Below are 14,874 nucleotides of genomic sequence, written 5' to 3'. Positions count from 1 at the left end.
CACACACACTAGCCAGACGCACACACACAAGTATAGTCACACACACACAAGTATAGTCACACATACACACACACACGTGTAGCCACACACACACACACATATAGTCACACACAGACACACAAGTATAGTCACACACGCACACACACACAAGTATCCTCACACACACACACAAGTATCCTCACACACACACACAGACACACACACGTATAGTCACAGACACAAACGTATCGTCTCACACACACACACACACAAGTATAGTCACACACACACACACAAGTATAGTCTCACACACACACACACAAACACAGACACACACACACAAACAAGGATAGTCACACGCAATCACACACACAAGCAGTCACACACAGACATGTGTCGTCTCACACACACACACACACAGATAAGTATATTCACACACACACAGGTATAGTCACACATAAACACACACACACACATGCATAGTCACACACACACACACAAGTATAGTCACACACACACCCGCACAGAAGGATACTCACACACACACACACATGCAAGTATAGTCACACACGCACAAGTCTTGTCACAAACTCACACACACACACACCCACACACAAGTATAGTCACACACACAAGTATAGTCACACACACAAGTATAGTCACACACACACACACAACCATAGTCACACACACTCACACACGCACACACATGTATAGTCACACACACACACAACTATAGTCACACACGCACGCACACACAAGTATAGTCACACACACACACAAGTATAGTCACACACACACACAGACACACACACACAGGTATAGTCACACACACACACACACACGTATAGTCACACACACACACACACAAGTATAGTCTCACACACACAAACAAGGATAGTCACACGCAAACACACACACACACACACAATTATAGTCACACACACACATGTGTAGTCACACACACACACACACACTCAAGAATAGTCACACACACAACTAGTCACACAGGCACACACACAGGTTTAGTCACACACACACACACACACACACACAAGTATAGTCACACACACAGAGATAAGTATAGTCACACACACACACAGGTATAGTCACACATACACACACACACAAGTATAGTCTCACACACACAAACACACACACACAAACAAGGATAGTCACACGCAATCACACACACAAGCAGTCACACACACACACATGTGTCGTCACACACACACACACACACACAAGTACAGTCACACACACACACACACAACAAGGATAGTCACGCACACACAGACACACACACACACAGGTATAGTCACACACACACACACACAGAAGTATAGTCACACACACACACACACACACGTATAGTCACACACACACACACGCACACACACAAGTATAGTCACACACACACACACAGACACACAGGTATAGTCACACCCACAGACACAGTTATAGTGACACACACACACACAGATAAGGAAAGTCACACACACACAGGTATAGTCACACATGCACACACACACACACACACACAAGTATAGTCACACACACACACACAAGTATAGTCTCACACACACACACACACAGACACACAAACAAGGAAAGTCACACGCAATCACACACACAAGCAGTCACACACACACATGTGTAGTCACACACACACACACACAAGTACAGTCACACACACACACAGATAAGTATATTCACACACACACAGGTGTAGTCACACATACACACACACACAAGTATAGTCACACACACACACACAAGTATAGTCACACACACACCCGCACAGAAGGATACTCACACACACACACACGCAAGTATAGTCACACACGCACAAGTATTGTCACACAATCACACACACGCACACACGCGCACACACAAGTATACACACACACACACACAAGTAAAGTCACACACACACGTATAGTCTCACACACACAGATAGTCACACACACACACACAATTATTGTCACATACACACACACACACACACACACGTATTGTCACGCACACACACACAAGTATAGTCACACACACACACACAAGTATAGTCACACACACACTCAGACACACACACGTATAGTCGCACAACCAAATGTATCGTCACGCAGACATACACACACACACATGTATAGTCACACACACACGTATAGTCACACACACACACACAAGTATAGTCACACACACACACAAGTATAGTCTCACACACACAAACACACACACACAAACAAGGATAGATACACGCCAACACACATACACAACTATAGTCACACACACACATGTGTAGTCACACGCACACATACACACACAAGTACAGTCACACACAGACAAACAAGTATAGTCACACACACACACACAACTATAGTCACACAGACACGCACACACCGACACACAGGTTTAGTCACAAACACACACACACACACAAGTATAGTCACACAACACACACACACAGATAAGTATAGTCACACACACACAGGTATAGTTACACATACACACACACACACAAGTACAGTCACACAAACACACACACGTATAGTCACGCACACACAACTATAGTCACACACACAAAGACACACAGGTATAGTCACACACACACACACACAAGTATAGTCACACACACAGACAGATAAGTATAGTCACACACACACACACACACACAGGTATAGTCACACATACAAACAAGTATAATCACACAGACACAGTCACACAGGTATAGTCACACACACACACACAAGTATAGTCACACACACACACACAGATAAGTATAGTCACACACACACACACACACACACAGGTATAGTCACACATACAAACAAGTATAGTCACACACACACAGAAGTATAGTCACACACACACACACACACACAAGTATAGTCACACACACACATAATTATAGTCACTCACACACACACACACACGAGTATAGTCACACACACACCAGTATAGTCACACACTCACACACACACTAGTATAGTCACACACACACACACACAAGTATAGTCACACACACACACACAACTATAGTCACACACACACGCACACACAAGTATAGTCACACACACACACACACAAGTATAGTCACACACACACACAGACACACACACGTATAGTCGCACACACAAACGTATCGCCGCACACACACAGACACACACACGCACAGGTATAGTCACACACAGACACACACACACACACACACACAAGTATAGTCACACACACACACACAAACACGTGTAGTCACACACACACACACAAGTATAGTCTCACACACACAAACACTCACACACAAACGAGGATAGTCACACGCAAACACACACACACACATAAGTATAGTCACACACACACGTGTGTAGTCACACACACACACACACACACACACTCAAGTAGTCACACACACAACCAGTCACACAGACACACACACACAGACAGACAGGTTTAGTCACACACACACACACACACACGCACAAGTATAGTCACACACTAACACACACAGATAAGTATAGTCACACACACACAGGTATAGTCACACATACACACACACACAAGTATAGTCTCACACACACACACACAAACACACACACACAAACAAGTATAGTCACACACACACATGTGTAGTCACACACACACACAAGTATAATCACACACACACAAGTATAGTCACACATACACACAGACACACACACGTATAGTCGCACACACAAACGTATCGCCGCACACACACAGACACACACACACACAGGTATAGTCACACACACACACACACACACAGAAGTATAGTCACACACACACACACACGTATAGTCACACACACACACGTATAGTCACACACACACACAAGTATAGTCTCACACACACAAACACACACACACAAACAAGGATACTCACACGCAAACACACACACACACACAAGTATAGTCACACACACACATGTGTAGTCACACACACACACTCAAGTATAGTCACACACACAGACAAGTATAGTCACACACACACACACACACAAGTATAGTCACACACACAGACACATGTATAGTCACACACACACAAGTATAGTCACACACACACACACACAAGTATAGTCACACACACACAAGTATTGTCACACACTCACACGCACACACAAGTATAGTCACACACAAACACACACACACAAGAATAGTCACGCACACACACATAAATATATTCACACATACACACACACAAGTACAGTCACACACACACAAACAAGGATAGTCACACGCAAACATACACACAGACACAAGTATAGTCACACACACACATGTGTCGTCACACACACACACACACTCAAGTATAGTCACACACACAAGTATAGTCACACACACAAACAAGTATAGTCACACACACACACACACAAATATAGTCACACACACACACACACACAAGTATAGTCACGCACACACACATAAATATAGTCACACATACACACACACTAGTATAGTCACACACACACACACACAAGTATAGTCACACACACACACACAACTATAGTCACACACACACGCACACACAAGTATAGTCACACACACACACACACAAGTATAGTCACACACACACACAGACACACACACGTATAGTCGCACACACAAACGTATCGCCGCACACACACAGACACACACACGCACAGGTATAGTCACACACAGACACACACACACACACACACACAAGTATAGTCACACACACACACACAAACACGTGTAGTCACACACACACACACAAGTATAGTCTCACACACACAAACACTCACACACAAACGAGGATAGTCACACGCAAACACACACACACACATAAGTATAGTCACACACACACGTGTGTAGTCACACACACACACACACACACACACTCAAGTAGTCACACACACAACCAGTCACACAGACACACACACACAGACAGACAGGTTTAGTCACACACACACACACACACACGCACAAGTATAGTCACACACTAACACACACAGATAAGTATAGTCACACACACACAGGTATAGTCACACATACACACACACACAAGTATAGTCTCACACACACACACACAAACACACACACACAAACAAGTATAGTCACACACACACATGTGTAGTCACACACACACACAAGTATAATCACACACACACAAGTATAGTCACACATACACACAGACACACACACGTATAGTCGCACACACAAACGTATCGCCGCACACACACAGACACACACACACACAGGTATAGTCACACACACACACACACACACAGAAGTATAGTCACACACACACACACACGTATAGTCACACACACACACGTATAGTCACACACACACACAAGTATAGTCTCACACACACAAACACACACACACAAACAAGGATACTCACACGCAAACACACACACACACACAAGTATAGTCACACACACACATGTGTAGTCACACACACACACTCAAGTATAGTCACACACACAGACAAGTATAGTCACACACACACACACACACAAGTATAGTCACACACACAGACACATGTATAGTCACACACACACAAGTATAGTCACACACACACACATACAAGTATAGTCACACACACACAAGTATTGTCACACACTCACACGCACACACAAGTATAGTCACACACAAACACACACACACAAGAATAGTCACGCACACACACATAAATATATTCACACATACACACACACAAGTACAGTCACACACACACAAACAAGGATAGTCACACGCAAACATACACACAGACACAAGTATAGTCACACACACACATGTGTCGTCACACACACACACACACTCAAGTATAGTCACACACACAAGTATAGTCACACACACAAACAAGTATAGTCACACACACACACACACAAATATAGTCACACACACACACACACAAGTATTGTCACACACACACACACACACAAGTATAGTCACACACACACACAAGTATAGTCACACACACACAAGTATTGTCACACACTCACACGCACACACAAGTATAGTCACACACACACACACACACAAGTATAGACACGCACACACACATAAATATAGTCACACATACACACACACAAGTATAGTCACACACACACACAAGTATAGAAACACACACACACACACAACTATAGTCACACACACACACACACGCGCACACACAAGTATACACACACACACACAAGTATAGTCACACACACACGTATAGTCTCACACACACATATAGTCACACACACATACACACAATTATTGTCACATACACACACACAAGTATAGTCACGCAAACACACACAAGTATAGTCACACACACACACACATGTATAGTCACACACACACACAGACACACACACGTATAGTCGCACAACCAAATGTATCGTCACGCAGACATACACACACACACAAGTATAGTCACACACACACGTATAGTCACACACACACAAGTATAGTCACACACACATGTATAGTCTCACACACACAAACACACACACACAAACAAGAATAGTCACACGCAAACACACATACACAGCTATAGTCACACACACACATGTGTAGTCACACACACACACACAAGTATAGATTCACACACACACACACACAAGTATAGTCACACACACACACAGACACACAGGTATAGTCACACACACACACAAGTATAGTCTCACACGCACAAACACACACACACACAAACAAGGATAGTCACACGCAAACACACATACACAGCTATAGTCACACACACACATGTGTAGTCACACACACACAAGTACAGTCACACACACACAAACAAGTATAGTCACACACACGCACACAACTATAGTCACACAGACACACACACGCAGACACACAGGTTTAGTCACAAACACACACACACAAGTATAGTCACATACACACACACACACAGATAAGTATAGTCACACACACACACACACGCACAGGTATAGTCACACATACACACACACACACAAGTATAGTGACACACACAAACTCACACACACACACACAAGTATAGTCATGCTCACACACACACACCCACACACAAGTATGGACACACACACACAAGTATAGTCACACACTCACACACAGACACAAGTATAGTCACACACACACAAGTTTAGTCACACACACACACACAGGTTTAGTCACTCACACACAGACAACTATAGTCACACACACACACACAAGTATTGTCACACACACACACACAAGTATAGTCACACACACAGACACACACACACAAGTATAGTCACGCACACACACACAAGTATAGTCACAAACACAGATACACACACACGTATAATCACACATACACAAGTATAGTCACACACACACACACACAACCATACTCACACACACACACACACACAAGTATAGTCTCACACACACACACACACACTCACACACAAGTATAGTCACACACACACACACAAGTATAGTCACACACACACAAGTATTGTCACACACATACACACAAGCACACACACGTATAGTCACACACACACACACAAGTATAGTCATGCACACACACACAAGTATAGTCACACACAAACACACACACACACACACAAGTATAGTCACACACACACACAGGTATAGTCACACACACACGCACACACAAGTATATTCACACACACACACACCCACAAGTATAGTCACACACACACACACACACAAGTATAGATTCACACACACACACACACACACAAGCATAGTCACACACACACACATACACACACACAAGTATAGATTCACACACACTCACATACACGTATAGTCACACACTCACACACACACACACAAGTATAGTCACACACACACATACACAGGTATCGTCACACAGCACACTCACACAAGTATAGTCACACACACATCACACGCACACACACACGTATAGTCACACACACAGACACACAACTCTAGTCACACACACACACACACACAAGAAAAGTCACACACACACGTATAGTCACACACACACACACACACGCGCAAAGTATAATCACACACACACTGTTCACACACACACACACACACAAGCCACACGCACACACACAAGTATAGTCACACACACACAAGTATAGTCACACGTACACACACACACGTGTAGCCACACACACACGCACATATAGTCACACACACACACACACAAGTATATTCACACACGCACACACACACACAAGTATACTCACACACACACACAGACACACACACACGTATAGTCACACACACAAACGTATCGTCTCACACACACAGACACGCACACATAAGTATAGTCACACTCACACACAGACGTATAGTCAAACACACACAGACAAGTATAGTCACACACACACACACACACACATATAGTCACAGACACACACACAGATAAGTATAGTCACACACACACACAAGTACAGTCACACACACACACAAGTATAGTCTCACACACACAAACACACACACACAAACAAGGATAGTCACACGCCATCACACATACACAAGTATAGTCACACACACACATGTGGAATCACACACACACACACAAGTACAGTCACACACACACAAGTATAGTCACTCACACTCACACAAACACATATAATCACACGTACACACACACACAAGTATAGTCACACACACACACACGTATAGACACACACACACACAAACACACAAGTATAGTCACACACACACACAAGTATAGTCACACACACACACACACACAAGTATAGTAATACACACACACACACAAGTATAGTCACACCCACACACAAGTATAGTCACACACATACACACACACACACAACTAAAGTCACACACACACACAAGTATAGTCACACACACACACACACAAGTATAGTCACACACACACACACAAGTATAGTCACTCACACACACACACACACACAGGTATAGTCACACACACTCACAATTATTGTCTCACACACACAAACACGCACACTCAAGTATGGTCACACACACACAGACACACATGTACAGTCACGCACACACATACACACACATGTATAGTCACACACACACAAGTATTGTCACACACATACACACAAGCACACACACGTATAGTCACACACACACACACAAGTATAGTCACGCACACACACACAAGTATAATCACACACACACACACACACACACAATTATAGTCACACACACACAGGTATAGTCACACACACACGCACACACAAGTATTGTCAGACACACACACACAAGTATAGTCATACACACACACACACACAAGTATATTCACACACACACACACACACAAGTATAGATTCACACACACACATACACGTATTGTCACACACTCACACACACACAAGTATAGTCACACACACAGACACACAGGTATAGTCACACACACACAAGTATAGTCACACACACACATACACAGGTATAGTCACACAGCACACACACACAAGTATAGTCACAAACACGTCACACGCACACACACGTATAGTAACACACACATGCACACACACAGACACACAACTCTAGTCACACACACACACACACACAAGAAAAGTCACACACACGTATAGTCACACACACACACACACACGCAAAGTATAATCACACACACACACTGTTCACACACACACACACACTAGCCAGACGCACACACACAAGTATAGTCACACACACACAAGTATAGTCACACATACACACACACACGTGTAGCCACACACACACACACATATAGTCACACACAGACACACAAGTATAGTCACACACGCACACACACACAAGTATCCTCACACACACACACAAGTATCCTCACACACACACACAGACACACACACGTATAGTCACACACACAAACGTATCGTCTCACACACACACACACACAAGTATAGTCACACACACACACACAAGTATAGTCTCACACACACACACACAAACACAGACACACACACACAAACAAGGATAGTCACACGCAATCACACACACAAGCAGTCACACACAGACATGTGTCGTCTCACACACACACACACACAGATAAGTATATTCACACACACACAGGTATAGTCACACATAAACACACACACACACATGCATAGTCACACACACACACACAAGTATAGTCACACACACACCCTCACAGAAGGATACTCACACACACACACACATGCAAGTATAGTCACACACGCACAAGTCTTGTCACAAACTCACACACACACACACACAAGTATAGTCACACACACAAGTATAGTCACACACACAAGTATAGTCACACACACACACAACCATAGTCACACACACTCACACACGCACACACAAGTATAGTCACACACACACACAACTATAGTCACACACACACGCACACACAAGTATAGTCACACACACACACAAGTATAGTCACACACACACACAGACACACACACACAGGTATAGTCACACACACACACACACACACGTATAGTCACACACACACACACACAAGTATAGTCTCACACACACAAACAAGGATAGTCACACGCAAACACACACACACACAATTATAGTCACACACACACATGTGTAGTCACACACACACACACACACTCAAGTATAGTCACACACACAACTAGTCACACAGACACACACACAGGTTTAGTCACACACACACACACACACACACACAAGTATAGTCACACACACAGAGATAGGTATAGTCACACACACACACAGGTATCGTCACACATACACACACACACAAGTATAGTCTCACACACACAAACACACACACACAAACAAGGATAGTCACACGCAATCACACACACAAGCAGTCACACACACACATGTGTCGTCACACACACACACACACAAGTACAGTCACACACACACACAACAAGGATAGTCACGCACACACAGACACACACACACCCACAGGTATAGTCACACACACACACACAGAAGTATAGTCACACACACACACACACACACGTATAGTCACACACACACACACGCACACACACAAGTATAGTCACACACACACACACAGACACACAGGTATAGTCACACCCACACACACAGTTATAGTGACACACACACACACAGATAAGGAAAGTCACACACACACAGGTATAGTCACACATGCACACACACACACACAAGTATAGTCACACACACACACACAAGTATAGTCTCACACACACACACACAGACACACAAACAAGGATAGTCACACGCAATCACACACACAAGCAGTCACACACACACATGTGTAGTCACACACACACACACACACACAAGTACAGTCACACACACACACAGATAAGTATATTCACACACACACAGGTGTAGTCACACATACACACACACACACAAGTATAGTCACACACACACACACAAGTATAGTCACACACACACACACACCCGCACAGAAGGATACTCACACACACACACACGCAAGTATGGTCACACACGCACAAGTATTGTCACACAATCACACACACACACACACACACACACACACAAGTATAGTCACACACACAAGTATAGTCACACACACAACCATAGTCACACACACACACACAAGTATAGTCTCACACACACACACACACTCAGACACAAGTATAGTCACACACACACACACAAGTATAGTCACACACACACAAGTATTGTCACACACATACACACAAGCACACACACGTATAGTCACACACACACACACACACACACACAAGTATAGTCATGCACACACACACAAGTATAGTCACACACACACACAAGTATAGTCACACACACACACAGGTATAGTCACACACACACGCACACACAAGTATTGTCACACACACACACAAGTATAGTCACACACACACACACACAAGTATATTCACACACACACACACAAGTATAGTCACACACACACACAGACACACACACAAGTATAGATTCACACACACACATACACGTATAGTGACACACACACACACACAAGTATAGTCACACACACACAGACACACAGGTATACTCACACACACACACACACACACACAAGTATAGTCACACACACACATACACAGGTATAGTCACACAGCACACACACACAAGTATAGTCACAAACACGTCACACGCAGACACACACGTGTAGTAACACACACATGCTCACACACAGACACACAACTCTAGTCACACACACACACACACAAGAAAAGTCACACACACACGTATAGTCACACACACACACACACAAGCAAAGTATAATCACACACACACACTGTTCACACACACACACTAGCCACACGCACACACACAAGTATAGTCACACACACACAAGTATAGTCACACATACACACACACACGTGTAGCCACACACACACACACATATAGTCACACACACACAAGTATAGTCACACACGCAGACAGACACAAGTATACTCACACACACACACACACAGACACACACACGTATAGTCACACACACAAACGTATCGTCTCACACACACACACACACACAAGTATAGTCACACACACACACAAGTATAGTCTCACACACACACACACACACACAAACAAGGATAGTCACACGCAATCACACACACAAGCAGTCACACACAGACATGTGTCGTCTCACACACACACACACACACACACAAGTACAGTCACACACACACACACACAGATAAGTATATTCACACACACACAGGTATAGTCACACATACACACACACACACACATGTATAGTCACCCACACACACACAAGTATAGTCACACACACACCCGCACAGAAGGATACTCACACACACACACACATGCTAGTATAGTCACACACGCACAAGTATTGTCACACACTCACACACACACACACACACACACAAGTATAGTCACACACACAAGTATAGTCACACACACAAGTATAGTCACACACACACACAACCATAGTCACACACACACACACACACACACAAGTATAGTCACACACACACACACACAACTATAGTCACACACACACGCACACACAAGTATAGTCACACACACACACACAAGTATCGTCACACACACACACACACAGACACACACACATATAGTCGCACACACAAACGTATCGCCGCACACACACAGACACACACACACAGGTATAGTCACACACACACACTCACACACACACAAGTATAGTCACACACACACACGTATAGTCACACACACACACAAGTATAGTCTCACACACACAAGCAAGGATAGTCACACGCAAACACACACACACACACACACACAAGTATAGTCACACACATACATGTGTAGTCACACACACACACACTCAACTATAGTCACACACACAACTAGTCACACAGACACACACACAGGTTTAGTCACACACACACACACACACACACACAAGTATAGTCACACACACACACACAGAGATAAGTATAGTCACACACACACACTCACACAGGTATAGTCACACATACACACACACAAGTATAGTCTCACGCACACAAACACACACACACAAACAAGGATAGTCACACGCAAACACACACACACAAACAAGTATAGTCACACAAACACAAGTATAATCACACGCACACAAGAAGGATAGTCACGCACACACACAGACACACACACACAAAGGTATAGTCACACACACACACGTATAGTCACACACACACACGCACACACACACACGTATAGTCACACACACACACACACACAAGTATATTCTCACACACACAAACACACACACACAAACAAGGATAGTCACACGCAAACACACGCACACACAAGTATAGTCACACACACACATGTGTAGTCACACACACACACACACACTCAAGTATAGTCACACACACAAGTATAGTCACACACACAAACAAGTATAGTCACACACCCACACACACACACAAGTATAATCACACACACACACACACAAGTATAGTCACACACAGGTATAGTCACACACACACGCACACACAAGTATATTCACACACACACACACCCACAAGTATAGTCACACACACACACACACACACACAAGTATATTCACACACACACACACACACACACAAGCATAGTCACACACACACACATACACACACACAAGTATAGATTCACACACACTCACATACACGTATAGTCACACACTCACACACACACACACAAGTATAGTCACACACACACACACCGACACACAGGTATAGTCACACACACACACAAGTATAGTCACACACACACATACACAGGTATCGTCACACAGCACACTCACACAAGTATAGTCACACACACGTCACACGCACACACACACGTATAGTCACACACACAGACACACAACTCTAGTCACACACACACACACACACAAGAAAAGTCACACACACACGTATAGTCACACACACACACACACACACGCGCAAAGTATAATCACACACACACTGTTCACACACACACACACTAGCCACACGCACACACACAAGTATCGTCACACACACACAAGTATAGTCACACGTACACACACACACGTGTAGCCACACACACACGCACATATAGTCACACACACACACACACACAAGTATAGTCACACACGCACACACACACACAAGTATACTCACACACACACACAGACACACACACACGGATAGTCACACACACAAACGTATCGTCTCACACACACAGACACACACACATAAGTATAGTCACACACACACACAGACGTATAGTCAAACACACACAGACAAGTATAGTCACACACACACACACACGTATAGTCACAGACACACACACAGATAAGTATAGTCACACACACACACAAGTACAGTCACACACACACACAAGTATAGTCTCACACACACAAACACACACACACAAACAAGGATAGTCACACGCCATCACACATACACAAGTATAGTCACACACACACATGTGGAATCACACACACACACACAAGTACAGTCACACACACACACACAAGTATAGTCACTCACACTCACAC

The sequence above is a fragment of the Mustelus asterias genome, chromosome 3 (genome assembly GCF_964213995.1).
Source record: "Mustelus asterias chromosome 3, sMusAst1.hap1.1, whole genome shotgun sequence".
NCBI classification, from domain to species: Eukaryota; Metazoa; Chordata; class Chondrichthyes; order Carcharhiniformes; family Triakidae; genus Mustelus; species Mustelus asterias.
Note: the sequence above shows the minus strand (reverse complement) of the source record.